This window comes from Cucumis melo, chromosome 9, assembly GCF_025177605.1.
Source record: "Cucumis melo cultivar AY chromosome 9, USDA_Cmelo_AY_1.0, whole genome shotgun sequence".
Classification (NCBI taxonomy): domain Eukaryota; kingdom Viridiplantae; phylum Streptophyta; class Magnoliopsida; order Cucurbitales; family Cucurbitaceae; genus Cucumis; species Cucumis melo.
Genome location: NC_066865.1, coordinates 10882973 through 10896214, shown reverse-complemented (window position 1 = coordinate 10896214; position 13242 = coordinate 10882973). Strand labels below are relative to the sequence as shown.

Below are 13242 nucleotides of genomic sequence, written 5' to 3'. Positions count from 1 at the left end.
GGCTATATTAATCTTTCTATAGCTTTAAACTTATGCCTATGAAAGAGTAATTTTTTTCTCAAAAATAATTTTTGAATTAATTAGCTTTTGATAAATTTTAGTTCAAAGACTCAACTTTAGTTAAATCTACGCACATAAATACTTCATAGCACAATGAATACTTCATTCATAATGTATTAAAATTACAAAATAAAGTATTCAGTAATTTAGATAATTAAAGTTAAGGTCTAAATGATATGAAGGTAAATACAAAGTTTAGTAAATATACCAACAACACAAATTAACTCTAAAAAACAAAGTTCACCACAAGTGTTCAAGATTATATTATAGGTATGAGCTAACTATCATCATTGGTTCTTTAGTCCTTTGGTTAAGACACAATTTCATTTTCCTACATAAAGCTTCCAGGCACTTTCCTATTGTCTTGATATCTGGAAGCCTCACTGCCAATCTCAATTTCAACCTATGGATATGGACATTGTCAATATAAGCGTATAAGATCAAAGGAAATGATGACAGAATCAGCAAGATGACCTTTATTTTTTTGGTGATCTTGGTTGTTTGGATCGAAGGAGTTGGTCAAACACCATTCATAAGTAGCAAATCGTTGGCCAGGCTTTAGTACTCTATAGATCTCCTTGAAGCAGCCATACTACCAGAGAGGAAGTAGCAGTTAATTCAAAAGAATGATTGTTGTAAACCCATACTTCAGAAATGTCATTAGAACCTACTGGGTCTGGAGCATGACAAGTGGCTTCGATTGCATATATTGCATCAAATTTATTATCATCAAACGACATTTTCATAAAGTTGCCCTGTAGCCATGAAAATTCCCAGTCATCGATCCTTTATATTATCGATTTATCATTAAACATGCATGTAGCTCTTATGGCAATGGTCATGCGTGTAAACTCTCTAATTTAGCAACCAAAGCAACCAAACTAGTGACAGGGGCCATTTAAAAGCTTCACTAAAAACTAAAAGTATAGAGTCAAATTCTAATATTTGGAAGTTTGAAGAACAAAATTGAATAGCAACCTGCAAATACAAAGGTACCAGCACACTTTAACTAACTAAGACAAACGCTAGAGTAAGCATAGTTCGATTTTATAGTATGTGTTAGTGACCAAGAGGGACTGTGGTTCGAATCGATGAGAAGTACTATTTCAAATAAAAACTCAATACATAAAAAATCAACCACATCATAATGACAGTAAAAAGCAAAAGTAGACAGATAATTGCTAAGTGACTGGCAAGAAAAGTGCCAAGAACAAAATCTGACTCTATCGAATGCTACATAAGAGAAATAGAGCAACACGTACCTATCCTCTAGTAATCTGATGGCTATTGTTGTCCAACCAAGTAATTGAAGTATAGCTGTAACAGATTTACATAGAACATGAGATACTAAAAAGGCCAAAACAAAATTGCCAACTTAAAGCAATACATAAGCCATAATTTTTAATGCAGAAAAAACATTTGAAATTGAGATGATCTTACAATTATCCTAAAATTCCTGATCACCATCATCAATCATACACAATTTTGAGATAGAAAATTGCCACAACTTGAGAAAAAGATCCAGTAAAATTGTACACTAAAAAATAAACATTCTTGTCATTTCCCATCACAAAAGTCCAAATAATTCTCTACCATTACTTGGAGTTCCCACAAATATTTTGAGGAAATATTCCAGAGGCACTTTTCCTCGCTTTTAAGCCACCAAAAACTGTCTTTCTCATATATACTAACTATAACTTTATACCACAAGGAGGCCTAATCAAGTAAGATTTTCAGAAAGTGCCCTGTTATCCTTTGTAGGGGCATCTCAAATATGTTTTACTAAAATTCAAAAGTAGCTGCAAAATTATATTTAAATAAAAATAGATAAAAAGTTAAAAGTCTCCATTACAAGTCAACAAAATTTCTTGTATCACACAATCATCATCTTTTCCCACTAACGAACACTTTTTACTCTGAGAAAATGTCTTATGCTATATGAATTTGTGCTAATTATCGATGCTAAAACTGCACAAGCCAAGTCACCTGCTTTCTTACCCGAATATAAATGAATGTCAGCAAATAGTACTTGAAATATTTCAAGGTCATGTCCCATAGAAACACAGTGTGAACCAAGATTAAAGAAGATTGAAAAGCTTGTTCTTCTTTAATGATCCCTTTAGAATGACTCAAAATACAAAACAAATAAAGTGGTAAAAACTCAAACAAGTTTGAATAAACTAATACATGATCTAGAGTGTCATCTCAGATACTCACTGCAATAAACAAATTAGTTCAAATCTAGGGTGACCCTACCTTGTTTTGCTGTATCAAAGGAATTAAACAAATTCGTGCAACCAATCAAAGAAAATGTCAAAAAAGAAAATAACTTCAAATAATCAAAAGACAATGTTAGATTTGATTTGAACCTACCAAGGTAGTACTAGAAAATTTCAAAACGCGTTTAAAACTCGCATATTAATCTCACAAGGAACTATGAAGAGAAAAAATCTATCTAACAGGTTTCTGATTTTAAAAATGTCTAATAGGTTTCTGACTTTAACAAAGTCCCCACAGATTATGACACTCTTTCGAGATAAAATAAATAGCAACAAACCATAACGTACCCCATATCTTAGACATGACACACTCTTCCCCAACCCAACCCAACTCGACATATTGATAGAATTAATTTGATCTATTAACTACAAAATTTAAAACATAACTTACTCATTGTTCATTAGATAAGTTTAAACCATCACATTCATTAGCTTTAACACTTCCACTAAACTATCTTGAAGGCTTTTAAACAAGCATTTAGCACATACAAATGGACCACAATATTTACCAACTAAGACTATTGAAATTACTTTTTGAGCTTGGTTCACCTGAACGTGGGATACGATGAGAGAATCAATATCCAGTCCTTTCACTTCGGCATTACTCTCAGCATTCTTAAGATCTAGAATAAATCTCACATATTTAATAGGCCAGCATCCTTGTCCATTTGAATGCCTATTTTTAGCTTGAGCAGTTCGGCCAACACCTTCAAAAAAACGTCGGAATGGTATAGCCTGCTTTGTGGGCAAGAGACTACAGAAATTACTTTATTTCAACTTTCAATGAAGAAATAAAAATATGGTTTACCTTGCAGACAATATAAAAAGCTGGAGAGTCCAACGTGAAGCCAATTTTAACCAAAGCCTGAAATGATACTTCAGAGCCTAATAGAAATGTAGAGGTTATTAATGCAAGTAAATAATACTTCGGAGCCTGATAGAAACCTCGCAGACAATATAAAAAACAACAGGTAAATAATTTTAGATGCAAGTGCAATGTGAATATTATTCTTTCCAGCTTGGTCCTGATAGAAATGTAGAGGTTATTGAGTGAATGACTTGGTACCTAAACTTCATGTTGGGATTGATTGAGCCCTATATCCTTGGTCCAGACTAACATTGAAATGTCGAAAACCTATAGACGATGATAGAGGTTGGATGAAAGGTAGGTTGTGCATGGCGGAGTGACGACAGAAAGAGCGGCAGAAACCTGAGACGAGTGGTGGAGATGACAATAGGTCGTCGGAGACTTGTAGATGACGCGTGGCGGTAGAGATTGGCCAGAGTCGTGCATGACAGCAAAGGTTGGTCGAAATCGTGCGTGGCAGCAAAGCTTCAACGAAGAAGATGGGTCGGGTTAGGGATGTAAACTGGTTGGGTTGGGTCAGGAATGTTTCTCGACCTGACCCATATTTTCGAGTTGATTGGGTTTCTAATCTGAACAACTCGCGAATTAAGTTTCCAACTCGAATAACTTGAATTAAGTTTTCAACCCAACCCGTAAAATATGAGTTGGGTTGTCGAGTTGTATTATTTGTATTTTTTTTTCCTAAATTTTAATGTTTGTAAATGAAAATCATCAATTGTAAATTAAATATGTTTTGCATCAAGTTGAGGAAAAAAAAAAAAAAACTTTCAGAACTCAAGATGGTTTAACTTTTATTAAATAAATAAATAATAATGAAATATAATATATATATATATATATATTTATATTTATATATATATATTAATATTAATATTTATTATATTAATTCGGGTTGGGTTGGGTTGGGTTGACCATTTTTCAATCTTCCAACCCGCAACCCAATCCAACCCAACCCGAAAAATCAAAATTTTCTACCCGACCCAACCCACATTTTAAACTAACCTAACCTAACCCAACCCATATATATGGGTTGGGTAGTTCGGGTTGTCGGGTTATTTTGGGTAAGGTGTTGTAGTCGTGTGGGTTATCGCGTGGAAGGAGAGGTTTCTCAAATTTGAGAGGGGATAAAAGGAGGGAAATAAATTTTATTGAAATTTTGGTAGCCCGATTAATTTTTAATTTGAGTATTTTCTACCCCTATTTAAAAGGGAAATTTGAGTATTTTAACAATCATGACACATACTTTTTAAATTTTGCAAATATGACAAATTTTAATCTCTAAAATATTTCGGAGATATTTTCTACTTTTAAATTTTTATTATTACCAAATTGCCACCGTACATTCTTCTCTCTTTATTGATCATCTCCCTTTGATGCTTCATCTTCCACTTTCTTTTCTTCTTTTTTGTAAACCTCTATATCATATTTGTATTCATAATAAATAATTAATCTCATAATAAAAAATGTTTGTTTTTCTCAAACACTATTTTTCGGTTGCTTTTCTGTAGGTTCTCTAAAAAATAAAACAACTATCGTTACTTCAATCTCCGTTTTCGACATCTTTATCTCCTTCTTCTTTTTTTGCCACAATTTTTTCAAGATTTTCAATCATCATTTTTTGTTAAATCTAAGTTCTTTCTTCAAACTTCTTTCAAATGTTTGCTTTCAAACACGACAACATTTTCACTTTTTAAAAAACATTCAATCTTAAATATTTTATTATTCTCAAACTACCATTCAAGAACTTATTTCTTGTCCCGTTTTTAATGTCCTAATCATCATAATATTTATTATCCCACTTTTTAAGGCCCCATCATTATTTTTTCTCCCACTTTGTATCAGTTTTGTATATTAGTGTAATGTACTTATATTATATGTATTAGTTTGTTGATATACTTACTACACGATTTCTATTTTTTTTTCAAATTTTATGCAATTCAATGTAGTATTATTAAGTATATGAATGATGTAACTTAGTGTAGCAAACATATAATATGTATCAAAATGTACTAGTGAAGTATATTAAGTGTATCATCAGAATCTCAAGTGTATTAAGTATTTTTAATCAATCGAGCGTATCAGTAGATAGAGAAAATATACCAACAGTACGTCAAGGGTATCAAACATATGAACTACATCAAGTGTATTCAATCTATCGAGTGTATCAGTGATAGTATAAAATGTTTGATTAAGTGTATTAAACCTAATCAAGTGTATCAATAATGTAATGTATCATGCTTAGTGCATCAAGTGTCCTTAATTGATTAAGTGCATTTTCAAAGTTTAACAAATGTATCAACAACATATCAAGTGTATCAAACCAATGATGTGTATCAAGTGTTATTTAATTCATCGAGTGTATCAGCAAAGCATAACAAGTGTGTCAACAACACATCAAGTGTATCAACCACACATCAAGTGTATCAACAAGACATCAAGTGTATCAACAACACATCAAGTGATATGTGAAAATGTTGATAATTCTAGTTGGTAGATTTTTAATTTTTCATTTTTCAAATGTGGGCTGAGCTTGAATTTTGCAATTTTTTGCAAATTTAAAAGTGGTGTGCCATGGACCTAATTTGTCAAACTAATTTTTCTAAATTTGCAAGAGCCCCTATTTAAAATGGACTATCCTCAATGGCTATTAAAAGGCTATTTCTTGTGGTGAGAACTTATGAAAGCCAAGTACCCACAGTTGTTCACAACGACTTGCTGAATTTCAAGGATGAAATTCCAATAAAAAGATAGTAGTTGTGATGCCCTGATCGTGTACCACCAAAGAGATAAAGACTCTATGTTAGGATGTTGCATAAAGAGATTTCTGACAGCAGGACTGGTTTCAGGAAATAATTATGCAATGGAATGTCATTACGCGAAAAGGGTATGTGGCAGACAACTGGGCCAATTAGGGATACTTCACCTAGGAACAATGATGTGACCCTAAAGTCAGTAGGCCGATGATTAATTAGACCTTGACGTCAATCCAAATTTAGGATAAGGGTTGGATAGAGTCGTGTGGCGCTTCAAGATTGGACTACCTCCTGCCGCCAGCAAGGATAATCATTCTGGCATGGGAAAACTCACCAAAGAGACCTATAAATAGAGGTATTTAGATCAGTTTGAAGTTGCTTTACTCTAAGCTCACTTAAGAGAGAATTAAGAAAATTTCTGAGACTTTCAGAGATTCAAAACAAGTCTAAATCCAACAAGAATTGTAGAAAAGTGCAAAGAAAACTTTTGGCCAATGAAGCTAGGTTAAGGAGCTAGTTGACTATTACTGTGAGTGGTTCTTCTTACAAATGTTTCCAAATTAAAAAAGATTTTTAAAATGTGTTTGAATCCTTGAATGTATTTCTATTAAGACCACGAATTGTGTGATTTCCCTCATACTTTCAATTCTTAAAATGCATATAACTTACAAACGAATAGAATTTATCGTACACTGGAATGATGTGATGATACGATGTGTCCTAGAGAATGTATGAGAACTAATAATGGTCGAAATAGAATAATCTTTGTACCATGTATGTTATAATATCTCACACATGCTGTGTGTTTTGGTATGAGATGTCTTATCCTTACTGTGTGATATGGGATAAGATGCTTCATTCCTACTGTGTGATCTAGAATATAATACCCTATTCATATTGTGTGATCTTAAATAGGATCCCTCATGCTTGCTTGTGGTCTGGTATGGGATTCCCTTTGTTTGCTGTGTGATCTGGCATTGGATGATGCGTTAAGAGTAGTGGAATTGATGAAACTTGCTAAATGCGTCAAGATTACTTTGCATAGCTACAACTTGGCAAAAGATTGTGGTAAATGCTTGAGCTGAGGAAAGGGATACAACAACATAATTAAACATGCAGAATGATTTTGCGAGATGATTATGTAGTATGTAAGAGGCATACGACGTGATAGGATTTACAGCGAAAGAATTGAACACAATATTTCTATATGATTTGTGATGAGTGATAAAAGGAGTGATTTTCCCTTGAGATTTATGACTTGTTGATAAAATGGAACTGTTAAGAAATGCTTAATGCCCTGGATTGAGTGTTTAAACTCAAAGATGTAATGTTGAACTTACATGTTATTTATATTACGTGTTTGGGTAAAATGTCTGTTGTGTTAAGGTGAATTTGATTTATTAAAGTGATCCTAAAAGATCCCACTCACTGACGCGTTACTAGAAAAATGGCCAACGATGACAGTTAAACATTGTCATATTTAAGATTACATTGGCGTACAAATGATACCGAACTATTGAGATATCCTTAAGTAAACGATTCCCGCATTTCAAACATGGACATCTTATTGAATTAGAATCTTTGACATGAGACAAACCAAATTGAATAAACCTTTCGACTCCTACATCATATTCTCTAGACATCTTGTTTTCCATCATCCATGATTTGTCCATTGTGTAGTTGTCACAAACTTGAATCTTCTATAATTGCCCTATAAAAAAAAACCTAGTTACAAAAGAAATGGATGGCATCTAAAGGAAATCAATCAGTAACTACATCCTATGATACACATATTTCATACAGTATCCACTAAAAACTAGAAGAACACGCAGAAGATAAAGTACTTGGGGTTCATATGGAACATTAGGTAAACAAATTGATACGCCGTCTCTACAACTACATATTGCAACCGTATGTTTTAAACTCAACAATGTCCTTTTGTCTCAAACTCAACAATGTCCTTTTGTTTTTTTTTTCTTTTTTTAAGTTGATAAATTTACATTAGAATTAGAAATTACCATTACAATATTATCTATGTTGTCTTTCATTTTCTTTTGCGTTAAAAGAGAAGGTGTAAGTACAATTTAAATTGGTAAGAACTTTTTCAAACTTTACTTAAAAAACTTAATTGTATGAAATTGGTAGCAGTTTAATGTGTAATATATAAAAAAAATCATCAAATAAAAAAGCTTCATGAAAATTTTAAAGTGTTTTTTATAATTGAGATTACATTCTTACAAAATTTAAGCCACACATAGTCACATACTAATTCCTGCTGGAGAATTTCAAGTTTTATAAAATTTTACTTGGTTTATCACATAGTCACATACTAATTCCTGTTGGAGAATTTCAAGTTTTCTAAAATTTTACTTGGTTTATCACATAGTCACGTACTAATCCTGTTGGAGAATTTCAAATTTCTAATTTTTAAAATTGACTCCCAGATTTTCTACCATTACACACACACCAGATACACTAGTCTTCAAAAGATTAAAAAATAAAATCCAAATACAAACACACTCCATCATTGAAACCCCATTTCTTCTAATCCAATTATCAAAACCAATAGATTTCAACATTCATTTCCCCACCTTCCTCGTCGACCAAAACACAAAATTGAATCCACATTCAATTTCGTAAACAACACAAATAAACAAATTCGCACAAAAAAATCAACAATCTCAACCAAACAATAAACTTCATAATCATAACATTACAATCAGAATAATAGTAAAAAGAAAAAAAGAAGAAATGGTGAAACCGCAAAGGTAGAAATATGTAATCAATTCAAAAACTAAGACTTACTGTTTGTAGTGATCTGGAAAGAGATGAAATGTAGAGAAAAGGAGGCGGTAGAGTTCATGAAGCAGACAACGACATTCGAAAAGGAGGCAACAACATTAAAAAAGGAGGCGACAACGTTCGAAGGACGCAACATCGTTTGAAAGAAGCGGCAACGTTTGAAGGAAGTGGTGGCATTTGAAGGTAGTGACGACATTCGAAGGGTTTAAGGGAGCAAATGGTGATTAGTCGGCGGCGTTCGAAAGAAGTGACGCTGTTTAGGGAGAGTAGACGGCAACGTTCAAAGGAAAGGGATTTTGCGTTTGGGTTTCAAGAAGGAAGGGGGAGATTGAGAGATTTATTCATATTTCCCTTTTTTAATTTAAAATAACTTTTATTTTAATAAATTTAAATTAAAAATGTTTTAATAATTTTTTAATGCCTTTACATTTTATGACAAAAAATAACAGTCATGCATAAGTGAAATCCGAAAACACCGTTTTTTTCGTCAAAACTCGCATTTTGACATTTTATGACATTTTTTTCTTCCCTCCTTTCAATTTGGGATGAAATGAACTGTCATAATATGTCCATTTTCTTGTAGTGAAGTTTTGGTCTAACATTTCAAATGTTTTGTTTTATTCCCCCCAAGTAGAGAAAGACATCCAGTGTTAAACTTGCAGCCTTGATCACTTGTCGTGCCTCCTTGATCGCATCGCTTTGGTAGTGGCCATTGTTTGTTCGCATAACATATAGTCGCTAGGCGAGGAAATTTCTAGCATTTTTTTGAGTTATATCTAATGGTTTGTACTGAATATTTTAATAGTACTAGAAGTACTTTAATCAAAATATCAATAAAGTCCAAATTATGCATTAAATTTCTTTGCGACTACTTTTCTTTAAATCCGCTTACTAGGCATTCGACATGTTACTTCACGGAGAACATTGCTTAGGATGTTTAAGTGATCGTGTCTCCATTCAATTGCATAGAGTGAATTGAAGTGGGGCGTGACATATAGATAAGATTCTTATGGTTGTCTATGACTTGATTTTGTTAATTTTATCAACTATAGAGGGAAAATTTTGAGCTTAAAGGTAAGTGTTCTTGAAATTTTTTTCCCACCAAAATTCATGAAATTTAGAGTATTTTTATTCGATCCTCTTTCGCTTGCATGTTATTTTATCCTTCAGTAACTGAAAATAGGGATTGTGTTTAAGTAGTGCTAAGGTCGAATGAAAATTAACTTAAACATAAATCACATGTATATAGCTACCACACACATTGTTCATGTGACATTATACACTACAAGAAATCAAGGAGTTTCCGACACACTAAACGACGTTGGAAGCCGAAACATCGGGATAAATGCTTGTTCTCGATACCATTTTGCATACGTCGAGACTCATCGAAAATATTATTTTAATATTACATTTTTTCGACGATTCACGAAGTGCATCGGAAAAGAATAAGACATTTTGGACATCTGGGTTTCACGATGGGAATAGTTTACAATTAAAATAAATATTTAACTTATTCCAACGTTCCATGCAAGTCGTCTGGCTTAGTGACACCTGTTCCTGATGATTCTCGTCCGGTGTCGAAAATTGGTAACATATTTCCCGATGACTTGCATGGGCGTCGAGAAATACTTGAATATTAATTATATCAGAGCAGGGGTTCCCGACAGCCCATGCATGGTGTCGGAAAATATGTTACTAATTTTTCATGCCATTAGTGATGCGTCGAAAATGGCGTCGGGTATACGGTGGAACTCTCAATGTCTTTGTGGTGCATCAAGAGTTCCCCTATATATTTTGTTTCAGTTCTGTGAAAGATAGGACTGAAATGAAGCAAAAAAGAGAAGAGAAGAAGGACCGTCACCTAAGCTTCCCCTCGCCATCATTTGCCTTGCCGTCGTCGTGCTGTCGTTCTTCTTTTTTTTTTTTTGGTAATTTTAAAGCAATTTTTTATTAGTTTTGAAGTTAGTTTAAGTTAGAAATTAGTTTAGGTTAGTTAGTTTATAGTTTTTTTTTTTTTAAAGTTAGTTTAAAATTGAATATTGAATTAGTTTTAGGATATTGAATTAGTTTTGGAATGTGGGTTGAAAATTTGAGGGGGTTATTTGAGAAATTGAGTCGGGGAATTTAAACTTTGGTTCCAAAATTTGAAACCTTGAGTGTGAAGAGTTAATTGAATGAAATGAGTTAAGAATTAGAAGGGTGTTGAATTGGAATTTTGATTTAGGGGGTAGAATTGGAATTTTTGAGTGAGGGGAGGGGTTCAATTGGAATTTTGAAAGGGGGATTGATAAATTGAACTTTTCAAGGGGGTGGGGTAAGTTTAATTGAATATTTGAAGGGAATGGGTTGAAAATTTAGGGGGGCTAAGGGTTATTGCTGTTTTGAAATTCTGTAATTTGTGTTAAGATTCATTTTGGCTATCTTGCAGTTATGGTAGCGTTTAGTTCAATTCTGGTAGTTTATTTCTTAGTAGTTGAATAACTTTGTTATTAATTTGGGATGGCTATCCACAGTTATGGTAGCCTTTTTTATTTTGAATTTTTTTATATTTCTAAGGGTTTGAAGGGGTGATAGTAGGGCAACTTGTAAGGTAGCGTTGTTGGAAAGGGTGGGTAGGATGCGAAGATTAGAGTTGTTTGTGGTTAATTAGGTTGTGGTGGCTATCCTGTAGTTATAGTAGCCTCTGTAGTTTGAAGTTAGTTTTAGTGAAAATTTTGGAAGATTGTATATTTAGAGGAGTAATTTTAGGATGTGAGAGAAGAGGAATATGCTTCTAATCAAACCTATTTATGTGGATGAAACTTAGGAATAAATTTTTCCTTGAGTATAGAGAGGGAGTGGCTCAATTTTTAGAAGTTGCCAAGTTTCACATTGATGCCTACGGACAAATAAGGTGTTCATGCAAGAGATGTATGAACTCAAATTGGAACTTACTAGAGGGTGTGGAAGGACATTTACTGCTATTGGAATATCCTCCTACTACACAGAATGAGTGTATCATGGAAAGTCAGTTAGCTTTAGAGGTATAGAAAACTTTGAGGAAAGAACTAGTAGTAACCTTTCGTCATGGTTAATTATGATTTCAAATTTTAATATGTATAAGAAATAGACAATATAATTATTTTCATGCAAGAGCAATACGGACAAACAAGGTTGCTAGATAGAAGCAGCCTTACAATCATAGAAGCGGGTCACAGTCGTTTCTACAACGACAGGACGAGCTTGCTGAGCAAAGAGGGGAGTCGGTTGACCGTGTGGAGTTGTTCTTGCAAACACACATTCGAGATGGGATATTCGTGCCGCAGGTCGCGGAGGATGCGCATGTAAGTTATCCAAGCAACACTTCTGCTTTTATTTGTCCACTTTAATATATAATATATTTTTTACTTACTAAGATAGTTTCTAAATTTGTTGCTGAATCAAATGCTAGAACACCAGTCTCCGCCTACCTTGAAGGGTACTCAACCACTCTCTGGGGACGAGATATGCAAGATGGTGTTGGATAGACGATCAAACTACTCAAAAGACCTTGGTTGGGGACCTAAGACCAAGGCTCGCAGGACGACCAATGTGAGCGTGCCACGACCTCATGTTTGCAATCCACGATAGAGCTCCAATTACGGGTTGCACTTGATGAAGCTATGCTATAGATTGAAGAACATACAAGAAATCATGATGCATTAGCTTCAGAAGTGGAATGAATGCGGAAGCTCATAGAAGACATGAGTCGGGCATAGCAAGGACCACCACATGATTCCTAGCTTTGCAGTACATATATATGTTTCCATTATTCTTAAGTTCTAATGATAATATCCAGTGATGATACACATTTTGTACTAAATTTAGCCACTTTTGTATCATTGTAGGACTTGTAGTATAGAATGGCGTACGAGGCTCATTAGGAGACGTACGACTTTCATTGCGCTTTTTTTTTTTTAACGAAGAATATTTTTTATTTCTATTATGAACTTTGTTACATTTTTTGAATTTCTTTGTATTATGAACATTTAAATTTTTTTTGAATTTCTGTTTGTATTTCGTAATTTACTAATTTATTTTGAATTTTCTTTAATTTAATTGAAAACGAATGTGAATTTTCAAGAAGATTAATCTTACAGGAAAATAATTCAGAAAAAAATAAAAATTACATATTTAAAAATTTCCCAACGCAAAACATACGTCGGGAATATGGTGCAAACGTCACATCGGGAATATGGTGTAACCATAACGTCGGGGATGGTTATTGTCGATGCATGGATGATGTCGGATATACAAACGTCGAGAATAGTTATTTTCGACGCATAACTATTATTTTCGACGCATAGCTAACCTGGAAACTGTGGATGTCGGGCATGCATTGTTGCCGATGCACGGTAGATGTCGGTAACGATAAAGTCATGAGAAGTGTATTCTCGATGCCTTGTTGGTGATACGTTGGGAATCTCTCTCCTGACACGTTTCTTCCGACGGCCTTCCCAAC

General features: G+C 33.6%; 1 long non-coding RNA gene across 3 annotated transcripts; it reads right to left on the bottom strand.

The window, feature by feature from the left end:
- Positions 1-139: 139 nt before the first annotated feature.
- LOC103503393 (uncharacterized) lies at positions 140-3704 on the bottom strand. 3 transcript variants are annotated; one of them, XR_007823447.1, is made up of 7 exons: positions 3406-3704; positions 3148-3224; positions 2889-3074; positions 1323-1377; positions 732-815; positions 535-652; positions 140-463 (listed from the first exon to the last, which is right to left on the bottom strand). It is a non-coding gene; the product is annotated as an uncharacterized LOC103503393 (long non-coding RNA). The 3 variants fall into 3 exon arrangements; XR_540809.3 differs by having other exon boundaries at positions 2889-3046; XR_007823446.1 differs by having other exon boundaries at positions 535-815; positions 2889-3046.
- Between the last annotated feature and the right edge of the window lie 9538 nt (positions 3705-13242).